Raw genomic sequence first — 20,875 nt, forward strand, 5'->3', positions numbered from 1 at the left:
TTGCCTCACGCTGCAACGAGGCGTCTTCAATCAATGCCCCACTTTCTCTGTATGTGTCTGTGTTGGCCACTGGAGCCTGAAGGGGGGCTGCTGATGGCGGCGGCACTGGCCAAGGTGGCGGTGGTGGTGATGCGATGGCGGTGGCGCTGCTCACGTGCTTTCTGGCTTAGCTCCTGTTGTTTACTGAAAGACTCTCTTCGGTGACGGGTATTCTTGGGTGGATAATACGGATCACGTTGTTATTGCTTAAGAATACGCGTAGTCGAGGAGAGTCCTCTCTTCGCCCGACACCAGCAACACCCCCCCCCTCCCCCGACTCCCACCCACCCACCTCACCTCACCCCGACTCCCCCCCCCCCCACCCACGGAGGACTGTCAGGACGGGTGAAGCCACACCCCCAGTCTCCACCTCTTCTCTCATCTCTGCATTGCAAAGTTTTACTTCCTTGAGGTTGACCTCACGTACGTCTGTCCGTCCGTCTCTGTCTCTGTGGCGATGGACCGCGCTGTGTTTCTGTGTGTGTGTCTGTTGGACGTGTTGCTTCGAGATTGTTCGGGCTCACAGAGAAAACTTGTGATCATGTGACTCTCTGCATGTTCCCATAAAGCCCGGCCAGCATGTCAGCGGGCACACGCACACTCACACACACACACACCACACACACACACACACACACACGCACACACACACACACACACACACACACACACACACACACACACACACACACACACACACACACAGCTCCACAGACTGCTACATGTTTCCTCTGTAAACCACAGACACAGACTCCTGAAGCTCGGGGGCTCCTGAAGCTCGGGGGCCCTGAAGCTACAGGGCGGTTAGTAATCCAGCCTCAAGTACAGGAACACTTTTTAATCCAAGAAGAAGGAAGACATCAGAGGTGTTTCTCTGTGAACTTTGACTTCTTCACAATAAACTACAATTATTATATTATTATTTAATTTAATTTAATCTCTTGATTATTTTTCTGATAATTCAGTGAATGATTTGTTCTATAAAACCATAAAATCATATCTTCTGGATTTCTCCATGAGTGATCAGTGTAGAAAATGTTATACGTCTTTATAAGATCTTTATTTAAAGGATTTTTAAATGATAATTGATTTAAATCGTTTGCTGTGAATCAACACATCTCAAAATATATTGTTTTACTTCTAATCCTAATAAAGTAAAGGGTTCAAAGTATTTATTTCATTTTTAGGCCTGAGAACAAAACAGTTACATTTTAAAAATCAGATAAAAGCCATTGAGTTTAATATTATTGGGTCAGTTTAGGACCTCCTGATGATGAGCATTTTTTACATTTAGTTATGACATAATATTTAACAGAGTATTGGCAGCAGCCGTTTCATGAGGAATCAGCAGCCAGCCTGCGGCTGTGGGTACAGGGTGTCTCCTCCTCTGATTCATCTCCATGTAGAGCATTTATTACGTCTGAGCCCGGAGCTCCTACCTTCCCCCCTTACGCTCCTTTTTTATGCAAATGCTTGCTCAAATGACATTTATCGCAGTGAGGTTTACGCCACATGCAATACTGCTACTGCCACTGATTCTCACACACACACACGCACACACCCACGCACACACACACGGCTAAGAAAACAAAATGTCCACCATGAGTGGTCAACAGCTCAACCTATTCATTGAAGAGAGAGGTGTCGAGATAAACAATGAGCAGCTTTCTCCGTGCGATGCATCATGAATATGGATTCCCTCTGCACGTCTGACGTCACGCTCTGAATCTAACAGCCATGTAAAATCCATTTAAACACCTAATAGGATCAACTTGACTCATGCAGCCTTGTCCTCACACATGTCACTTCATATGATCACATGCTGCAGATATTCTCACACCGCTGGCTGCTGTAAATCTTTCTTACACACCTTCATATGGCTGCTGTGGAATATCAAATGAGACATTTTCTGCGCCTGTTGCAGAATATTCCCAGGCAACATTTCATTTCAATGTTAGAGTCACTTAGACATGCTCATGATTACACAAATCATTACCATTGCAGATTATTCAAATAATACAATTATATGTTTAACACTCGGCTTAGCTGGTAATTACTGCGCCTTTCTTTATGGAAACAAACACAGCTTCATGCTAAAATGTGTGTAGGAGGACGGAAAATACAGCATGTGCGCCCTAAATGAATACAACCCCCCCACACACACACTCGCTTCACCTGTGTGTCGACTGTTGCAGATGCTGTTGGTGTTCTCTGTGTGTCTCCCGTTGCTGCAGGCCGTGGCTGCACCATGTATAACACTTTATACTGCACTCATACACTGAGAGCCTGCATTCTAAATACACAAAGTGTAAAACATTAATGATTAAAGATGCTTCCCTGTCTGCCATGCTGTAAAACACACTGTTGACACATAAAATCTGATGCACTGGACATATTCTCTGATCCTTGAACCCGTTATTGTACCTGCTGCTGCTGGTACCGACTCATCCCCTCAATATTATCTCATGTGAATATTATCTCAATATTATCTCATGTGAATAATATCTCATGTGGATATTTTCTCATATGAATAATATCTCATGTGGATATTTTCTCATGTGAATAATATCTCATGTGTATCTTATCTCATGTGAATAATATCTCATGTGGATATTTTCTCATGTGAATAATATCTCATGTGTATCTTATCTCATGTGAATAATATCTCATGTGAATATTTTCTCATGTGAATAATATCTCATGTGTATCTTATCTCATGTGAATAATATCTCATGTGAATATTATCTCATGTGAATATTATCTCATGTGAATATTATCTCATGTGAATAATATCTCATGTGAATAATATCTCCTGTGGATCTCTGCAGTCACAGCTGCTGGTTGTGCATTAATGTCTGCTGCTCTGTACTAACAGCATGTTGCTGCTGCTGCTGCTGCTAACCTGCATGATTTCAATCATTTCAACAGCACTGATGAATGCCATTTCCCCTGTAAGTGTTCCTTATATCTGTCAATAAAATGTGGCTGTAAATACAAATAAATCCCTCTTTTCAAATTGAAATGTGAAGTGAAGCTTTAATTAACACAACACATGTGAAGAGGCCTTCATTCGAGCACATGAGGCCTGTTTTAGATATTTATTGTTTCAAGAGGAAACATGAGGTGAGGTTCTCATATTTTTTTCGTGGTACAAATGCAGAGACAGGCCTGTGGATATAAAAGACGTCATCCTCAGCCGGAGGACGCCTGTGGACTGCTGCCAAAACATTCTTCTGCCTCCACACTTTAAAAACCTTTTCCAGCGAACTAACAACAAACTAAAGATTGAAAAGTAAAAGTGGTTTCCTCTCCGCTCTGGGAGTTACAGTTAGAAGAAGCAGGAGGAGACAGCTGTCAGAGACGTCACACGTCTGCAGACATCCCGAGTCACGTTGTGAACCGACATACAGATGTTTTTTTTTCATATGTTTAGAATATAATATAATGAAAGAGAAAATTAGAAATCAAGAGCAAAGTATCTTCATTTTCATTTTTTAATCAGTTCCGCTCATGGTAGTGCACAATAAAATAAAATAAAAATATTCACTATTTTCACTTTCCATAAAAAAAGGTAATATTTACATATATAACAATATAACAATTATACATATATAAAAAAGTTCAAATCAGTGATTCAATTTGTAAAAATTAATTTGATGATTATTATTCTGACCACTGGGTAAATATAATTTCAGATTAATAATATAAAATATATGCTAATCCACAAATAATGTATATAAATATATAGAATATAAAGTCATTAAAATAACCTTCCCTTCACCAGCTGAACATTAAAGTGATGAACATAATAATGAATCAATAATTATAATACTCTAATATGTGTTATTCTGCAGAATGAGTACTTTTACTTTACTGTACTATAAGTATATTTTGATGCTGAGACTTTTAAATTATGTGAGTGTGAAATCACGTGAGTGCATTAATTAATTTAGACAGAACCCTTGTTATTCAGCAGATCGCTCTTCCACTGCCTTTACTTGCTCTTATCTCCCGCAGCACACAACGCATTACATCCGCTGTAATCCAGCACGCACACACCGCGAGCGTTTTAGTGCAGTTTATCTCTTGTAATCCTGTTAAAACCGCCGAAATTACAATCCAAGAGCAGGACTCACATCCGCAGAGTTTCATTAGAGGCAGATCACATCCAACAATATCTTTCTTTTCATTTTGCTTTTCTTCTGTAAATCACAATGTATCCATGAGCCAGCAATATTACATATGGTGTCACCTTACAGTGAAGAATTAATTTGCTTTCGGCTAAAATGTAAAATATATATTTTAAATGATGGTGTGTGTTGGGAGGAATTTAAATCCCTCTGCAGCTATTGGTTCACTCATGACTTATTAAGCACACTATTAAGGAACATTGACGGTAATAATGGGAGTGGGAGGATCCAGGCTCATTGAGCAGCACATATTTATTTATTTATATTTTGCTTTGTACCAATTAATAATGCATCATCCTTACTGTGCTCTGCAGACTGGACTGTAATGCAGCACTGGAGCAGAAATCTCTCTCTCTCTCTCTCTCTCTCTCTCTCTCTCTCTCTCTCTCTCTCTCTCTCTCTCTCTCTCTCTCTCTCTCTCTCTCTCTCTCTCTCTCTCTCTCTCTCTCTCTCTCTCTCTCTCTCTCTCTCTCTCTCTCTCTCTCTATATATATATATATATACTGAAGAGGTACATTTAAATTCAACACATTAGGATACTACGAATTATGTTTATAGACTAATAATATGCAGCAACTGTGGGGAAGAGCCAAAATGTTTTAGACCCAACACGCAGACGTGGACGTGGATGTGGACATGGAAGTGGACGTGGACATGGACGTGGACGTGGACATGGACGTGGACGTGGATGCAGACGTGGACGTGGACGCCCGTCTGCAGAGTCTCAGTGTCCGACATCCTCAGTAACATGATCCAGCAGCACGTTGTCCACTTCCTAAAACGCACACGCTTTTTCATGTAACATTGTTTTAATGTTTATTTGTATATGGACCTGTATGTAGAATAAACACAAGCTCATTTAAAATACATAAAACTGAACAACAAATACACAAGAGACCAGAACACAAACTCAACAAAAGCTACGTATTAAAACACAAAACAGACAAAACCAACTAATGCAAGAAAGAAAGCATTCCAACACAACTGTTTACAAACCGCTTCACTTTAAAACCATCCATCAGGATGCAGTTTAAAGTTCCACATGTTGACCCTCTGTTGGAGTTACATGCTCCTTCCTGTTGGATGCTGCAAGCATTGCTGAGCTGGAGCTCATGCAGCCGTTACTGAAGGTCAAGATGATTAAGAAAATGATCAAAACTTTACACATTTATCTTCTTAAGAACATAACAATGATGGTAACAATTTTTAAATGCAGATTTCTTAGTTGTCACGCACTGAAGCCTGTAGATCAGGGGTCGGGAACATATATATGGTTCTTTCGATGACGTGATTAACAAGTAACAAGTAATAGATAATTATACTGTCATTTTAAAGTAAAACATTTAGCAGCGGATTTTGTTTTAGTTCTCCCCTCTCCTTTCCTCCACTCTGTCTCTGACTGTAACTGTGTGTGCGTGTGTGTGTGTGTGTGTGTAGGGGCGGAGCCCTGCCCTTCGCGAAACAGCTGAGGAGAAACTGCGCAAAGCAAGCAGTAGACCATGGGTGTCAAACTCAATCACAGAGAGGGCCAACATTAAGGCATCGTGTGTCATTACACTGGAGGTCAATCAGCTCCATTTGGATGTTCACATGTGCTGTTTCCACTTCAACTGCAAACGGATTGCTGAGCAGTTCATGCGCAGTCGGGAACACAGCGGTGGAGATGGTTTGTCAGTGTTTGGAAACAGTAGTGACCTAAGTTTCCTTGCTGCATCAGAGTCTCTCACAGGCAGCTCGGCTTGGAATGCTCTCATTACATCATACATGTCTGTGATCACATGGCCCTGAAGCTGGAGGTTTAACAGTGAGATGCTTCGTTGTGTCGCACTCACAGCGTCACTTTTCGTCCCAGACATCTGTGGTGTTTCCCTTTGCTTCCAAAAACGACCACATTTCCTCATGCAACTCGAAAACTCTATTTAGCACTTTCGACTCTGTCTGTGTTACGGTGCTTATTACTTGTTCCATCTCCAGAGCTTTACAACACAGCACTTCCTGGTGTATGATGCAGTGATACACCGTCAGCTCACCTGCACAGTTCTCCCGCTGCATCTTCTCCCGCATCCTGCACTAATCCGCTCTTTTCATCACATCGCAGGCTCCGTCTGTCATCAGTTTGTCCTGGGGCAGTTTCATTTCATTCACACATTTAGATACTTCCTTAAATATGTATTTTCCCGTGGTTGTGCCATGCCTTGATTTAATTACCAAAACCGGTGGGCCAGTTATGATAGAAATATGATATTTTCTCGTGGGCCGGATATAATTGTGGCCTTGAGTTTGACACCCGTGCAGTAAACACTGAAACGTGCACATAAATGAGATAACATAAGCGCTTAGTTAATTTAATAAAAGAGCACCTGTTCAATGTGAAAAGTGAGTTGTGAATATAAAAAAAAGAAAAATCAGAGGGGGACGCGGGGTTCCGTTGGGGGGGGGAGCACAGACAATGGTAGGGGAAACACTGATAGCGCTTTTAGTACTCTGAGACGTGATATACTTAAAACTCAATTTTATTAAATATATGGCTCTCAAGGAAATACATTTAAAAATATTTGGCTTTTATGGCACTCCCAGCCAAAAAAATTCCCGACCCCTGCTGTAGAGAGTCCAGCATGCCCCCCCACCCACACACACACACAATGTGCTGCATCTCTTCCTGAGATGTGTTCTTCCTCCATCATAATCCTGACTGTAATGCAGGAGCTTATATACACAGAATACTTGCATTTAATAATCTATATGTCTCTTCGCTGCTGAAGGATGCCCTCCACACCTGCCTAATGTGTCCATAATGTTTGTCTTCCACTCTCTTTTCCCATTTGTTTTCGAGGATGAGGGCTAACCTAACAGTATTGTAGCTTTAATAACAGCAGGGTAAGTGGCTCTGCTATCAAACGCCGGCACTCATTTAAACAAGGGCCACTATGAAATGTATCCACATCAGTGGCTCCAAGATAGGGAGCTAACCAATCTATTTAAAAAGCAATCTATTTCTCGCCGCCGTGGAGATTGCACAGATTGAATGGGGGAGTCCGATCCTCAGCGGACGGCCCGCTCATCCCAGCCTCCTCCTTTATCTCTGCTCCTCTCCACAGCGCAGGAGGACGCATGCTCCCTCTCAATGCACAAGGACACAAAATGATGTGATGATGCTGCTCCTGCTTCAGATCCACCACTGGAACATGTGGAACAGGCCAAGAAGGTCAACATCATTTCTGTGATGAAATACAATCCTGGAAGCTTTATTCAAGGCTGTGTTTGACAACCTGCATCTTTTACAGGCTGTCACTCTCGTTTATCAAAAGGTTTTATTCACCAACTCTGTTGCTGAAATGTTGTGAATATTATCCATTGAAATAAATATTGCCATAAACAATGTGTTAGTTTTAGTCTGTGATATAACTTATTTAGGTAACTAACACCATCAGTATAAGGTTAGCATGCACATTATTGCTGAGTACTTTGGTTCTGTTACTTTGGTTTAGATGGTGCTGCAGGTTTACATGTTGCTGCAGGTTTAGATGTTGCTACAGGTTTACATGTTGCTGCATGTTTAGATGGTGCAGCAGGTTTACATGTTGCTGCAGGTTTACATGTTACTGCAGGTTTACATGTTGCTGCAGATTTACATGTTGCTACAGGTTTAGATGTTACTGCAAGTTTAGATGTTGCTGCAGGTGTAGATGTTACTGCAGGTTAACATGTTGCACTTGTTTAGATGTTGCTAAAGGTTTACATGTTGCTACAGGTTTATATGTTGCTGCAGGTTTACATGTTACTGCTGGTTTACATGTTGCTGAAGGTTTATATGTTGCTGCAGGTTTAGATGTTGCTACAGGTTTACATGTTGCTGCAGGTTTACATGTAACTCCTGGTTTACATGTTGCTAAAGGTTTACATGTTGCTGCATGTTTGGATGTTGCTAAATGTTTACATGTTACTACAGGTTTACATGTTGCTAAAGGTTTACATGTTGCTGCATGTTTAGATGTTGCCGGATGTGTACATGTTACTTCAGGTTTACATGTTGCTAAAGGTTTACATGTTGCTGCATGTTTAGATATTGCTGCAGGTTTACATGTTGCTGTATGTTTAGATGTTGCCGGATGTGTACATGTTACTTCAGGTTTACATGTTGCAGCAGGTTTACATGTTGCTGCAGGTTTACTTGTTGCTGCAGGTTTACATGTTACTGCAGGTTTAGATGTTGCTGCAGGTTTAGATGTTGCTGCATGTTTACATGTTGCTGCAGGTTTAGATGTTACTGCAGGTTTACTTGTTGCTGCAGGTTTACATGTTACTGCAGGTTTAGATGTTGCTGCAGGTTTAGATGTTGCTGCAGGTTTAGATGTTGCTGCAGGTGTAGATGTTACTGCAAGTTTACATGTTACACACTTAACATGTGATCACGTTTTCTTTAGAAGGCTTAAACGTGACCATTCAGAATGAAGCCATCTGGATTTATTTCTCTGGGGGAGGGGTAGTTATTTGAACCTGTGCCGTCACATATTAATGCGGGTCATGTTTAATTTTAGTCTCAATGACCTGCTGTTTTGAACTGGCTGCTACTCCAGTCCTTTGAATCCTGACTGGAGACACCATTATTCTTTAAGGTTTTAATTCAACGACAAGCACAGTTTTGTAAAATACTCTGAACCAAGGCAGGGACAGAACGTTCAAGAAACTCTGGAAACCTTCAGTCGAACACTGAACATCGTACAGCCCACACTGCAGCAGCAACACTGCCTTCTAAAAATGACCTTCCCATACAACTAAACTGTATTCTCAATTGTTTGGAGGGAATTTATTTTCCGATGGATTACAGTTGCAGCTTCAACTGTAATTCTGTTTCTCCTAATCTGGATATAATTAAAAGACGTGATGAGAAGAAGAGTGAAGGACAACAAGGAGGTAAACAGTGAGGAGAAGCTGTCTTATCACCTCCTCCATCACCTCCTCCATCAACTCCTCCACCATTCATGCAGAGAAAATGTACACCCACATAATGTATTAATACACACAAGTTTAGAACAAGTTTTTAAACTGATCTTAATCAAAATACATCTCTCTTCTTTCAGCCAAAAGTTTCAGGTCAGTTGCGCTGTGTCACTGCTGCTGTACCATCAGACTAAAGATACAGAAGTACCTTCTGTTGTACCACCAGACTATAGATACAAATCAAATGAAATGTATTTATATAGCCCAATGTCACAAATTATACATTTGTCTCAGTGTGCTTTACAGACTGTACAGGTTACGACACCCTCTGTCCTTAGACCCTCGCATCACACAAGGAAAAACTTCCTAAAACAAACCCCTATAATTAAAGGGGGATAAATGGAAGAAACCTCAGGGAGAGCAACTGAGGAGGGATCCCTCTCCCAGGACGGACCAACGTGCAATAGATGTCAGGTGTACAGGATAAACAACATAGTACAAATACAACATTTGACAGAAATTATGTTGTATTGAAAAAAGAGAAAGTATGGATGAATCCAGGAAAAAAGGCTTCCCGGTGTCCAGCAGGACCAGGGCAGCAGGCGCAGTCACGATTCCTGATCCTGACGTAAACTTTAAAAGACACAGAAACTCTGGGGATGATGCCCTGGATGCTGTGTTAGTAACACACATTTACATAAATGCATACAGATAGAGAGGGAGAAGAAGAGAAAGGGAGGGGAGGAGAGAGGAAGAGAAGGAGGAGTCCAGGGAGGTGTCCCCCGGCAGTCTAAGCCATAACTAGGGGCTGATCCAAGGCAAACCTGAGACAGCCCTAACTATAAGCTTTATCAAAAAGGAAAGTTTTTAGCCTGGTCTTAAATGTGGAGACGGTGTCTGCCTCCCGAACACAAACTGGAAGCTGGTTCCACTGGAGAGGAGCTTGATAGCTGAAGGCTCTGGCTCCCATTGTACTCTTAGAGACTCTAGGAACTACAAGTAACTCTTCAGTCTGGGAGCGCAATCCTCTAGTTGGTTTATAAGGTACTATGAGATCTTTAAGATATGCTGGAGCCTGACCATTAATTGCTTTGTAAATCAGGAGAAGGATTTTGAATTCTATTCTGTATTTTACCAGGAGCCAGTGCAGAGCAGCTAATACAGGAACTAGGACAACCTGATAACAATGAGTTGCAGTAATCCAGCCTTGAAGTAACAAATACATGGATTAGTTTTTCTGCATCATTTTGAGACAGGATGTGTCTTATTTGTGCAATGTTACGTAGATGAAAGAAGGCAATCCTTGAGATTTGTTTTATGTGAGAGTTAACCTCTTAAGAGGCGGGCGAATTTACCCGAAAATACCTACAAACGACATACCCAAAGTAAATTGAAAGCTGCTCTTCAACCATTTGAACCAGCTGCATGAGTTGGGTCTCATTCAAAAGATAACTATCTTATTGTTCTTGCAAAACAGTGAAGAATCACATCAACCAGAATTTCTTTGTTGAAAAAGATGCCTGAAGATGGGTATAGCTGGTAGTCCCAAGCTGAAATACACAATAGAAACATAAAAACATATTTGTACATATTATAATATTTGTTAATAAATGTTATTATTTTTATTTATTTATAAATAACTATTATATACCCATATTCCCTGTTAGTAGTAATCACACAGAGTAAGTGAAGTATAAACCATTTTTTTTTCTAATAATTTTATGTTTTTTTTGTATTTTCTTCTGACTTGAATATAATAAATATAATTTATAAAAAATAAACCCACAGGATATGATGTATCAAACAGATGAGCCGTTCATTAGCATTACGATGCGCACGTCTCCAGGAGGCTGAGCTGCTCCTGGCGCAGCCTGTCAACAAAAGAAGAGGGCGGGCACTTCCTTATCAAGTTGACACTCATTGGCTCATGAAGTTTGTAGATAAGCCAGAGAAGCTCCGATTGGCTCAAATTAAGTGTCAATCTAACGCTGAGAGTACGCCTAACATTCAGGAAGTAACTGGACAGCGCTGTACGCACGAGATATTACGTTATGACAGTTTATGATAACAAAATGTAAAAATCAATCAGCTGATTTCACAGATTGCAACAGCTGTTCATGGGCTTTTAGCGATGTGGATATCTTTTTACCAGAAACGAACGTGTGGACATCTGGCAATGGCTTGGGAGTGTTTTTTTCAAAAATATTGCTGAAAAGAGGATATTTATGAGGCTTTATAGGTAAGTGGGCTCAAAGTTATGATTTTGATTTTGAGTGCGAGTGCTTGCTAGTTTGAGGAGCTGATTGTACCTGATGTTGTGATTTTCATCTCAATATCTAAATAGACGAGATTCTAAGCTTTCCAAAAAATATAGGAAATGAACATGTACATGGCACAATAAAACTCGACAATAATCTTGTTGATAGAAAATGTATCATCTGATTAATTTGGAAGGGACTAAAGTTAGCATTGGAGTCCTCTGTTATATTGATATTGACTCCTGGTATTGAATTAAGTGCTGATGGAATTACTTCCTTAAATTTAGTCACAGCACTTTCAGATAGACATCGAGCGTAGGATATTTTGCCTACTGGCTTGTAGTCCAGTAACAGGACTTCAAAAGTTATTAAAAAATGGTCTGATAAAAGAGGATTATGTGGACACACTGATAAACTTTCAATTTCAACACCATATCCCAGAACAAGGTCCAGAGTGTGGTTTAAACAGTGAGTTGGTTCATGTACATTCTGACTGAACCCAATTGAATCTAATATTGAGATAAATGCATTATTAAGGCTGTCACTATCAACATCCACATGAATGTTAAAGTCACCTACAATAATTACTTTATCTGTTTTAAGGACTAAACTTGATAAAAATTCTGAGAATTCAGATACAAATTCAGAATACAGACCAGGAGGGCGGTACACAGTAACAAATAAAATTGACTTTATTGTTTTCCATGTTGGGTTTGAGAGTGTAGGAATAAGACTTTCAAAACAGTTATAGTTTAGTTTAGGTTTAGGATTGATCAAGAGGTTTGAGTCAAATATGGCCGCAACTCCACCTCCTCGGCCAATGCCTCGAGGAATGTGAGTATTAATATGAGCAGGAGTGGATTAATTTAGTCTCAGCCAGGTTTCAGTGAGACAAAATAAATCAATCTTGTTATCTGATATTAAATAATTTACCAATCCAGCTTTCATTGATAAAGATCTGATGTTTAAGAGCTCACATTAAATGTTTAGATTTAGTTGCACTTTTGCAGCGGTGGTGTTTATTTTAATTAGGTTTTTATTTTATTAACAGCAAGCGGTTGGTGGTGAACCACAGAGGAGCTAAAAACTAGCTGTTAAAATGTGCATCCATTCATTTGAATTACAATGAAGAAAAATAAGTTCCTAATATGACATATCTAGAAAGTAATACTTTATAAGAAGGGTACATGAATTATCATGACTTAATGCATGAAAACGCTTGAATTAATTTATAAATTCTTGAACTTTTAGGATTGTACAAGGATTAATAGTATCTCATGCACGAGTTAATGCAACAACTAATAACTGATAACACTTTTTTCGGACAGTCATCCAGTCTCCCGGCTGCTCGAGCCGGGAGATACCACTGGTCAGCCCGCACCGGCTACAGGGGGCTTGCTAACAGCTACAGTTGGTAACCGCTGACTAACCATGGTGCGGAGCCGCTCATCTATCCCTCTAAAACTCGCCTCCAACCCTGCATATAAACTACATTTAATACACATACCATTATCACTAAAGGAGGCAGAGCAATAGCTAAACATGAAACACACCGAGCAGGAGAGAGCAAAAGTGGGAGATGCCGTCGCTAGCTGCCGAGGTACAGCAGCTAACGTTAGCAGAGCTGAAAGGAGCGTAAAGAATTGAGGATTTAGCGAGAGTCGCTAAGAGAAAAAGGATAAGGAGAGAGCTGTAAGTGCTTAGGAAGTACATGTATAGGTTTAGATAGATGACAGGTAATTAGCCGATGTGATCAAGAATATAACAACATTAATTGAGTCGAGCTGGAGCTGCCGAAGTATGCTACCAGCAACACAGAAACATTAACAACCGGAAATGACGCGCTTACCGTAAAGCTGTTGTAGAAGGTAGAAGTACCTGCTGCTTTACCACCAGACTACATATACAGAAGTACCTGCTGCTGTACGACCAGACTACAGACACAGAAGTAGCTCCTGCTGTACCACCAGAATACAGACACAGAAGTACCTGCTGCTGTATCACCAGACTACAGATACAGAAGTACCTGCTGCTGTACATCCAGAAGTACCTGCTGCTGTATCACCAGACTAACGATACAGAAGTACCTGCTGCTGTACCACCAGACTAACGATACAGAAGTACCTGCTGCTGTACCACCAGACTAAAGATACAGAAGTACCTGCTGCTGTACCACCAGACTAAAGATAAAGAAGTACTTGCTACTGTATCACTAGACTAAAGATACAGAAGTACCTGCTGCTGTACCTCCAGATTACAGACACAGAAGTACCTGCCGCTGTACCACTAGACTAAAGATACAGAAGTATCTGCTGCTGTACCACCAGATTAAAGATACAGAAGTACCTGCTGCTGTACCACCAGACTAAAGATACAGAAGTACTTGCTGTTGTATCACCAGACTACAGACACATGTAGTGTTTACAGGAACCCCAACAAATCCTGATACTCAGAACACAGTGGAACATTAGTGTGCATGTACACTTGGTCTCTCTCCCTCTCTCTGCCTCCCTCTCCCCCTGATTTCGCTCTCTGTCTCTCTCTCCCCCCTCTCTCTCTGTCTCGCTCTCCCTCCCTCTCTCTCCCTCCCTCTCTCTGTCTCTCTAACCCTCACACCCCTCCCTCTCTCTCTCTCGACAAAGATCTCCAGTGAGTCACCGTATCAAGTAGAGGTGGACATTTTTTCCACCTTTCGTGATTATTCTGTAAGCACAGAGACAACCAGAGGCCAGCCTTCAAAGTGTGTGTGTGTGTGTGTGTGTGTGTGTGTGTGTGTGTGTTCTGATGGTAAGTACTTTTGACTTGCTCATTCAGCTGAACTCTGTGGTGTAAATACCTGTATGCTGTTTCAGAGTGGGACCCCCAGGTGACACACTCTCACACACACACACACACACACACACACACACACACACACACACACAGTTCTTCTCTGCTCCTGACAGTTTGTGTAGCACTTTCCTCACAGAGGAGCTAAAAACTAGCTGTTAAAATGTGCATCCATTCATTTGAATTACAATGAAGAAAAATAAGTTCCTAATATGACATATCTAGAAAGTAATACTTTATAAGAAGGGTACATGAATTATCATGACTTAATGCATGAAAACGCTTGAATTAATTTATAAATTCTTGAACTTTTAGGATTGTACCAGGATTAATAGTATCTCATGCACAAGTTAATGCAACAACTAATGTATCTCAATCATCCACTTCTGAGTTATTATCACACACACACACGTTGATCCAGGACTATTTTAATGTACACTTTGGTGTGCATTAAGTGAAGAAGGATCAGGTGAGCTGGATGTGCAGCTCTCTAAACACAGACAGACAGGGAGGGGAAATGCACCAAGCTGCTCTCAGTTCTTCATCAGGAGCCAACAGCTGACCTGAATAACCTCCAATCAGCTGAGGGGACTGAGACTCACATGGACTGTGGAGAGAGATATGACAGCTGACTGTCTTCACTGCTGTGGACACCCTCTCCTGCTCTCCTTGAGGTCAGCTGGGCTCCACACACGTTTCACAGTGTGTGGATGGGACAAATGATTTGGTTGCAGCAGTGATCGACCGCTCTGACACACAGATCATTAGCAATGAGTTGTGTTCAAAAGATTCACAAAGCAGTAGTATAATCTAGTATTCAAACATCCACATATGAAAGGGATGGGTCATCATGAACGTAGCTGTGGTCAGATCAGGGGGTGTCAGGCTCCCTGACTGAGACAAACCCTCTTTTTCTTCCTTCTGTTACCTCCTTTTCTTCACTTGCAGGTTAAAGACGAGCAGATGGGTGTTGGCTCCTTTTCAACACAGAATTAATTAAAGCTTATGGCAGCTGACTCGTCAGATTCACACTGACCTGTAATTAAGGAGAACACTTGAGTTTGGAGAGTGGAGGATATAGCAGGCGGACGCACAGTCCTGCCATCTGCACGCAGAATATATCCCTCGAACTGCGCTCATTAAAAGTTATCATTTTCTGTGGTTAACTCACAGAATGATCCTTCTCAGACACATTAGAGTTTGGTGTAAGTTGGAGGATGGGCTAAGGGTCGATATTAAAGGGTCAGTCTCCACCCAAATGCTGTTTACACTGGAAACTAGAAAGAGCACATATTATTAGTATTATGAGTAGTATTGGTATTATGAATATTATTAGTAATATGAGTATTACGAGTATGAACATTATGAGTATTATTAGTATTATGAGTATTATGAGTAATATTAGTATTATGAGTATTATGAGTAATATTAGGATTATAAATATTATTAGTATTATGAGTAGTATTAGTATTATGAGTATAATTAGTAGTATTAGTATTGTAAGTATTATCAGTAGTATGAGTATTATTAGTATTATGAGTAATATTAGGATTATAAGTATTATCAGTATTATGAGTATTATGAGTATTAGTATTATGAGTACAATTAATATTAGTATCATGAGTATTATTTTGAGTATCATTTTGAGTATTAAGAGTATTTTGAGTATTATTAGTATTATGAGTATTATTTATGTTATGAGTATTAAGAGTATTATGATTATTAGTATTATGACTATTATGAGTATTATATAGTATTATGGGTATTATTAGCATCATCACTATTACAAGTATTATTAGTATCATGGGTATTATGAGTAATATTTTGAGTATTATGAGTAATACTTTGAGTATTGTGAGTATTATCAGTAGTAAGAATATTATTAGTATAATTAGTATTATTAGTATTGTGAGTATTATCAGTAGTATGATAATTATTAGTATTACGAGTATTATGAGTATTATGAGTAATATTAGGATTATAAGTATTATGAGTATTATTTTGAGTATTATGTGTATTATTAGTTTTATTAGTATTAGTATCATGATTATTATTATTAGTAGTATGAGTATTATGAGTATTTTGAGTATTATTAGTATTGTGAGCATTATTAGTATTACGAGTATTATGAGTATTATATAGTATTATGAGTAATATGATTATTATTAGTATTGTGAGTATTATTAGTATTATGAATATTATGAGTATTATGAGTATTATTAGTTTTATTAGTATTATTAGTATTATGACTATAATTCGTAGTATTAGTAGTATGAGTATCATTAGTACTATGACTAGTATTAGTATCATTAGTAATATGAGTATTATTTTGAGTATTATGTGTATTATGAGTATTAGTATTATTATGAGTATTATTAGTATTGTGAGCATTATTAGTATTATGAGTAATATGATTATTATTAGTATTGTGAGTATTATTAGTATTTTGAGTATTATGAGTAATATGATTAATATGAGTATCATTAGTATTATGAGTATTTTGAGTATTATTAGTATTATGAGTATAATTAGTATTATTAGTATTGTGAGTATTATCAGTATTATGAGTATCATCAGTATTACGAGTATTATGAGTATTATTAGTAGTATGAGTAATATTAATATTATTAATATGAGTATTATGAGTAATATGATTATTATTAGTATTGTGAGTATTATTAGTATTTTGAGTATTATGAGTAATATGAGTAATATGAGTAATATGAGTAATATGAGTATCATTAGTATTATGAGTATTTTGAGTATTATTAGTATTATAAGTATTATTAGTATTATGAGTATAATTCATAGTATTAGTAGTATGAGTATCATTAGTACTATGACTAGTATTAGTATCATCAGTAATATGAGTATTATTTTGAGTATTATGTGTATTATGAGTATTATGAGTATTGGTATTATTATGAGTAATATTAGTATTGTGAGCATTATTAGTATTATGAGTATTTTGAGTATTATGAGTATTATGAGTATTTTGAGTATTATGAGTATTATGAGTAATATTAATATTATTAGTATTATGAGTATTATGAGTAATATGATTATTATTAGTATCGTGAGTATTATTAGTATTTTGAGTATTATGAGTAATATGAGTAATATGAGTATCATTAGTATTATGAGTATTTTGAGTATTATGAGTATTATAAGTATTATGAGCATTATATAGTATTGTGAGTATTATGAGTATTATGAGTAATATGATTATTATTATTATTCATAGTATTTTGAGTATTTTGAGTTTTATTAATATTATGAGTATCATCAGTATTATGAGTATTATGAGTATTATGAGCATTATATAGTATTGTGAGTATTGTTAGTATTATGAGTATTATTGGTATTATGAGTATTATGAGAAATATGAGTATTATGAGGTTTGCTTTACTAACAATGTCCTTAATGTCAGGCATCATGTCTGTTATTTATCCTGTTGGCAGCTCTACGTATGTGCACCAAGTCATTTTGTGAAGACATTTGTGAAGACATTTGTGAAAACGAGGACAGCTGCTTCTCTAACCTTCCTGTTAACACTTCGCTGTCACTCCCACGACACAAAGACTACATTTACTCCACCAAGAATACATGCTGAGAGAATGTGATTATAAAGGAAAGCAGGAAATAATGATTCCCGGGGGACGCTTTCAACAGGAACCTCCCAGCATCGGACACTCGATGGGCGTGTCACCTGGCGTCTGATTGGACGAACTTGTGGGCTGTTGCTCCTGATAACGGACCATCATGGTGGCTGGCGTGAAATTACATTTCTCTTATATTATGAAAACAGTTGACTGAAATGTGATTCTGAAAACAGTTGAGGTGAGAACCTGCAGCTGCTGAATCTTCATGTAACTCACAAATGACCAAAAACTTTATTTAGTTTGTTTATTCTGTACAAAGCGCAGATTGTGAACATGCCTCATGGCTCTATAGGGGGGTCGTATACAGGCAGGCGGGCGCAGTGAGTGTCGTCATTAGGAACCTTCTAAAGGTCAAAAGTTACATGAAGCTCTACATATCCAGTATATCAGCAGTATATCAGCAGTATTATAATATCTGAATTTGGTGTTGAATTAACAAATGGCAGGAGTTGAAGTTAGCTGTGTCCACTATGTATTTTTTTTTATTAGTATATTAACAGGTTGTATTTTCATGTGCACAAAAATGGCTCTTATCAGCTGATCACTTACATACAATTAGTTATATTGTATTATATCATTGGAATAAGCTGTCTTCACTGTCTCCCCGCATATCCACCAGCCTGACCTCCATACCCTTCACTTTATTTTGTGAAGTGAGGAATCATGTAATTCCTGTAGATTCTGGGATGGGATTATTACAGTAGCATATTTTTTATTTATCATCTTTTAAATTTCAGAGCAGTGAGTTTCTATGTGTGTTTCGATGGCGAGCAGGACACACATGCAGCACGCTTCAGTCCCCTCCGCTGCACACTAATAAGATGAGTGACATCCCAACATTGCAGGAGGTTTCCAGGAAGTTTCATCATGTTGCCAGAAAACACTAAGTGCTCCGTGTTTTTTAGCTTGAACTGTTCTGCCTTGTGTTTTCAAAGTGAAGGTCGTCTCTGGCTGCACGGAGACAAGTAAGAAACAAGGTCTCATGTGTCCTACACACTTTATTTACCTTTTGTACACACGGTTCCTCTATGAATACTTCAGCACATAAAAGTAACAATATAGAATATCTCCAGGTCATAAAGTGATAAAGAAAAATAATAAATAAACACTTCAACTTCAAACATTTCAGACGGGTGCTGTCTGCATTTTGTATTTGTGATAATTGGGACAACACAATAAAGTTATTTTAATTATAATGTCTCTTTTCTTTTGCTTCACAGAAGTGACATGAGGACTCTGAGCTCAGACACATATATAATATATATAATATATATATATAACATGTATATATATATTATGTATATATATTATATATAATATGATATATATGTGACTGCTTGCTTTTCTTTTCTTTGCTGTAACCTGTTTTTCTTTGCTGTAACCTGTGTGGTCTGCTGCTCAAGCATCTCTACAGTCTAGTGGTCTTTTGTTTGTAATAACATCACACTCAATTACGGCAGTCGTTGTCACCTGCCTACAAGACGTTCGGAGCTGCATGACCAGGAACTCCTTGAAGCTCAATGGCGACAAAACTGAGGCCCTTCTCATTGGCTCCAAAAGCACTTTATCCAAAGCACAAAACTCCACTGCCCCAAACCTCATTATCGATGGCTTCTCCGTACCGTTCTCCAGCCAAGTTAAGAGTCTCGTTGTCACTCTGGACAGCACCCTCTCCTTTGCACCCCACATAAAGAACATCACCCGCACTGCTTTTTTCAACCTGCGCAACATCTCCAGACTCCGCCCGTCCCAATCCAGTACAGAAGTCTTCGGAGGTCCACGCTTTTGTGACATCATGGGTCGATTACTGCAATGCTGTTCTCTCTGTCCTTCCCACCAAACTGCTCAAACGACTTCAAATCATCCAAAACGCTGCTGCCCGGATCACGACCCGCACCAAATCCTCTGAACACATGAACCCCATTCTCTTGAAACTTCACTGTCTCCCTGTTCAATCTCAGATCAACTACAAAAACCTCCTGCTCAGCCCTCCACAAACTCGCCCCCACCTACCTATCTGACCTCCTTCAGGAGTATACTCCCTCCCGCTCCCTCCGCTTATCCTCAACTGGTCTACTGACAATCCCCACATCACGCCTCAGCACCCTGAGGGTCTTCAGCTGCTCCCAGGCTCTGGACCTCCGTCCCTCCACACATCCGACAGTCCGAAACTATTACAACATTCAAGTCCCACCTTAAAACTCACTTATTAAAATTGGCCCAATTTCTGTATGTCTCCATCATCCTGTCCCACCCCCCTCTTCTCTTTCTTGCTTTCTTTATGTGTCTGTACCTTATCTCTGGTTCTGTTTGTCTGCTCTCCAATGTCCTGCTGTTTTTATTTCTTGTATTTTGTATGGTGTCCTTGGGTGTCTTGAAAAGCGCCTCCAAATAAAATGTATTATTATTATGATTATTATTATTATTATGTATATTTATATATACATATATAATATATATATATTATAATATATATATATATATATTATAATATATTATATATACAGTATATTTTATATATATAAATGTATGTGGTTAGTAGTTCATAAGCAGGTGTTGTGCAGCAGTGTGTGTTGTTCAGCAGTGTGTGTTGTGCAGCAGTGTGTGTCTCTACAGCAATGTGTGTTGTTCAGCAGTGTGTGTTGTGCAGCAGTGTGTGTCTCTACAGCAGTGTGTGTGTTGTGCAGCGGTGTGTGTCTCTACAGCAGTGTGTGTTGTGCAGCAGTGTGTGTTGTGCAGCAGTGTGTGTTGTGCTGCAGCAGTGTGTGTTGTGCAGCGGTGTATGTTGTGCAGTGGTGTGTGTTGTGCAGTGGTGTATGTTGTGCAGTGGTGTGTGTTGTGCAGCCGTGTGTGTTGTGCAGTGGTGTTTGTTGTGCAGCGGTGTGTGTGTGTCTGTGCAGCGGAGTGTGTTGTGCAGCGGAGTGTGTTGTGCAGCGGTGTGTGTGTGTGTCTGTGC

The 20,875-nt window shown here is 39.1% G+C and overlaps 1 long non-coding RNA gene across 1 annotated transcript in view; it reads left to right on the top strand.

The window, feature by feature from the left end:
- Nucleotides 1–3,055, top strand: part of LOC115025587 (uncharacterized) — a 5,855-nt gene extending 2,800 nt beyond the window's left edge. Inside the window, exon 3 of the long non-coding RNA XR_003834220.1 lies at nt 1–3,055. This exon is cut by the window's left edge and continues 19 nt beyond it. This is a non-coding gene — a long non-coding RNA (uncharacterized LOC115025587).
- The last annotated feature ends 17,820 nt before the right edge of the window (nt 3,056–20,875 follow it).

This window comes from Cottoperca gobio, chromosome 20, assembly GCF_900634415.1.
Source record: "Cottoperca gobio chromosome 20, fCotGob3.1, whole genome shotgun sequence".
Classification (NCBI taxonomy): Eukaryota; Metazoa; Chordata; class Actinopteri; order Perciformes; family Bovichtidae; genus Cottoperca; species Cottoperca gobio.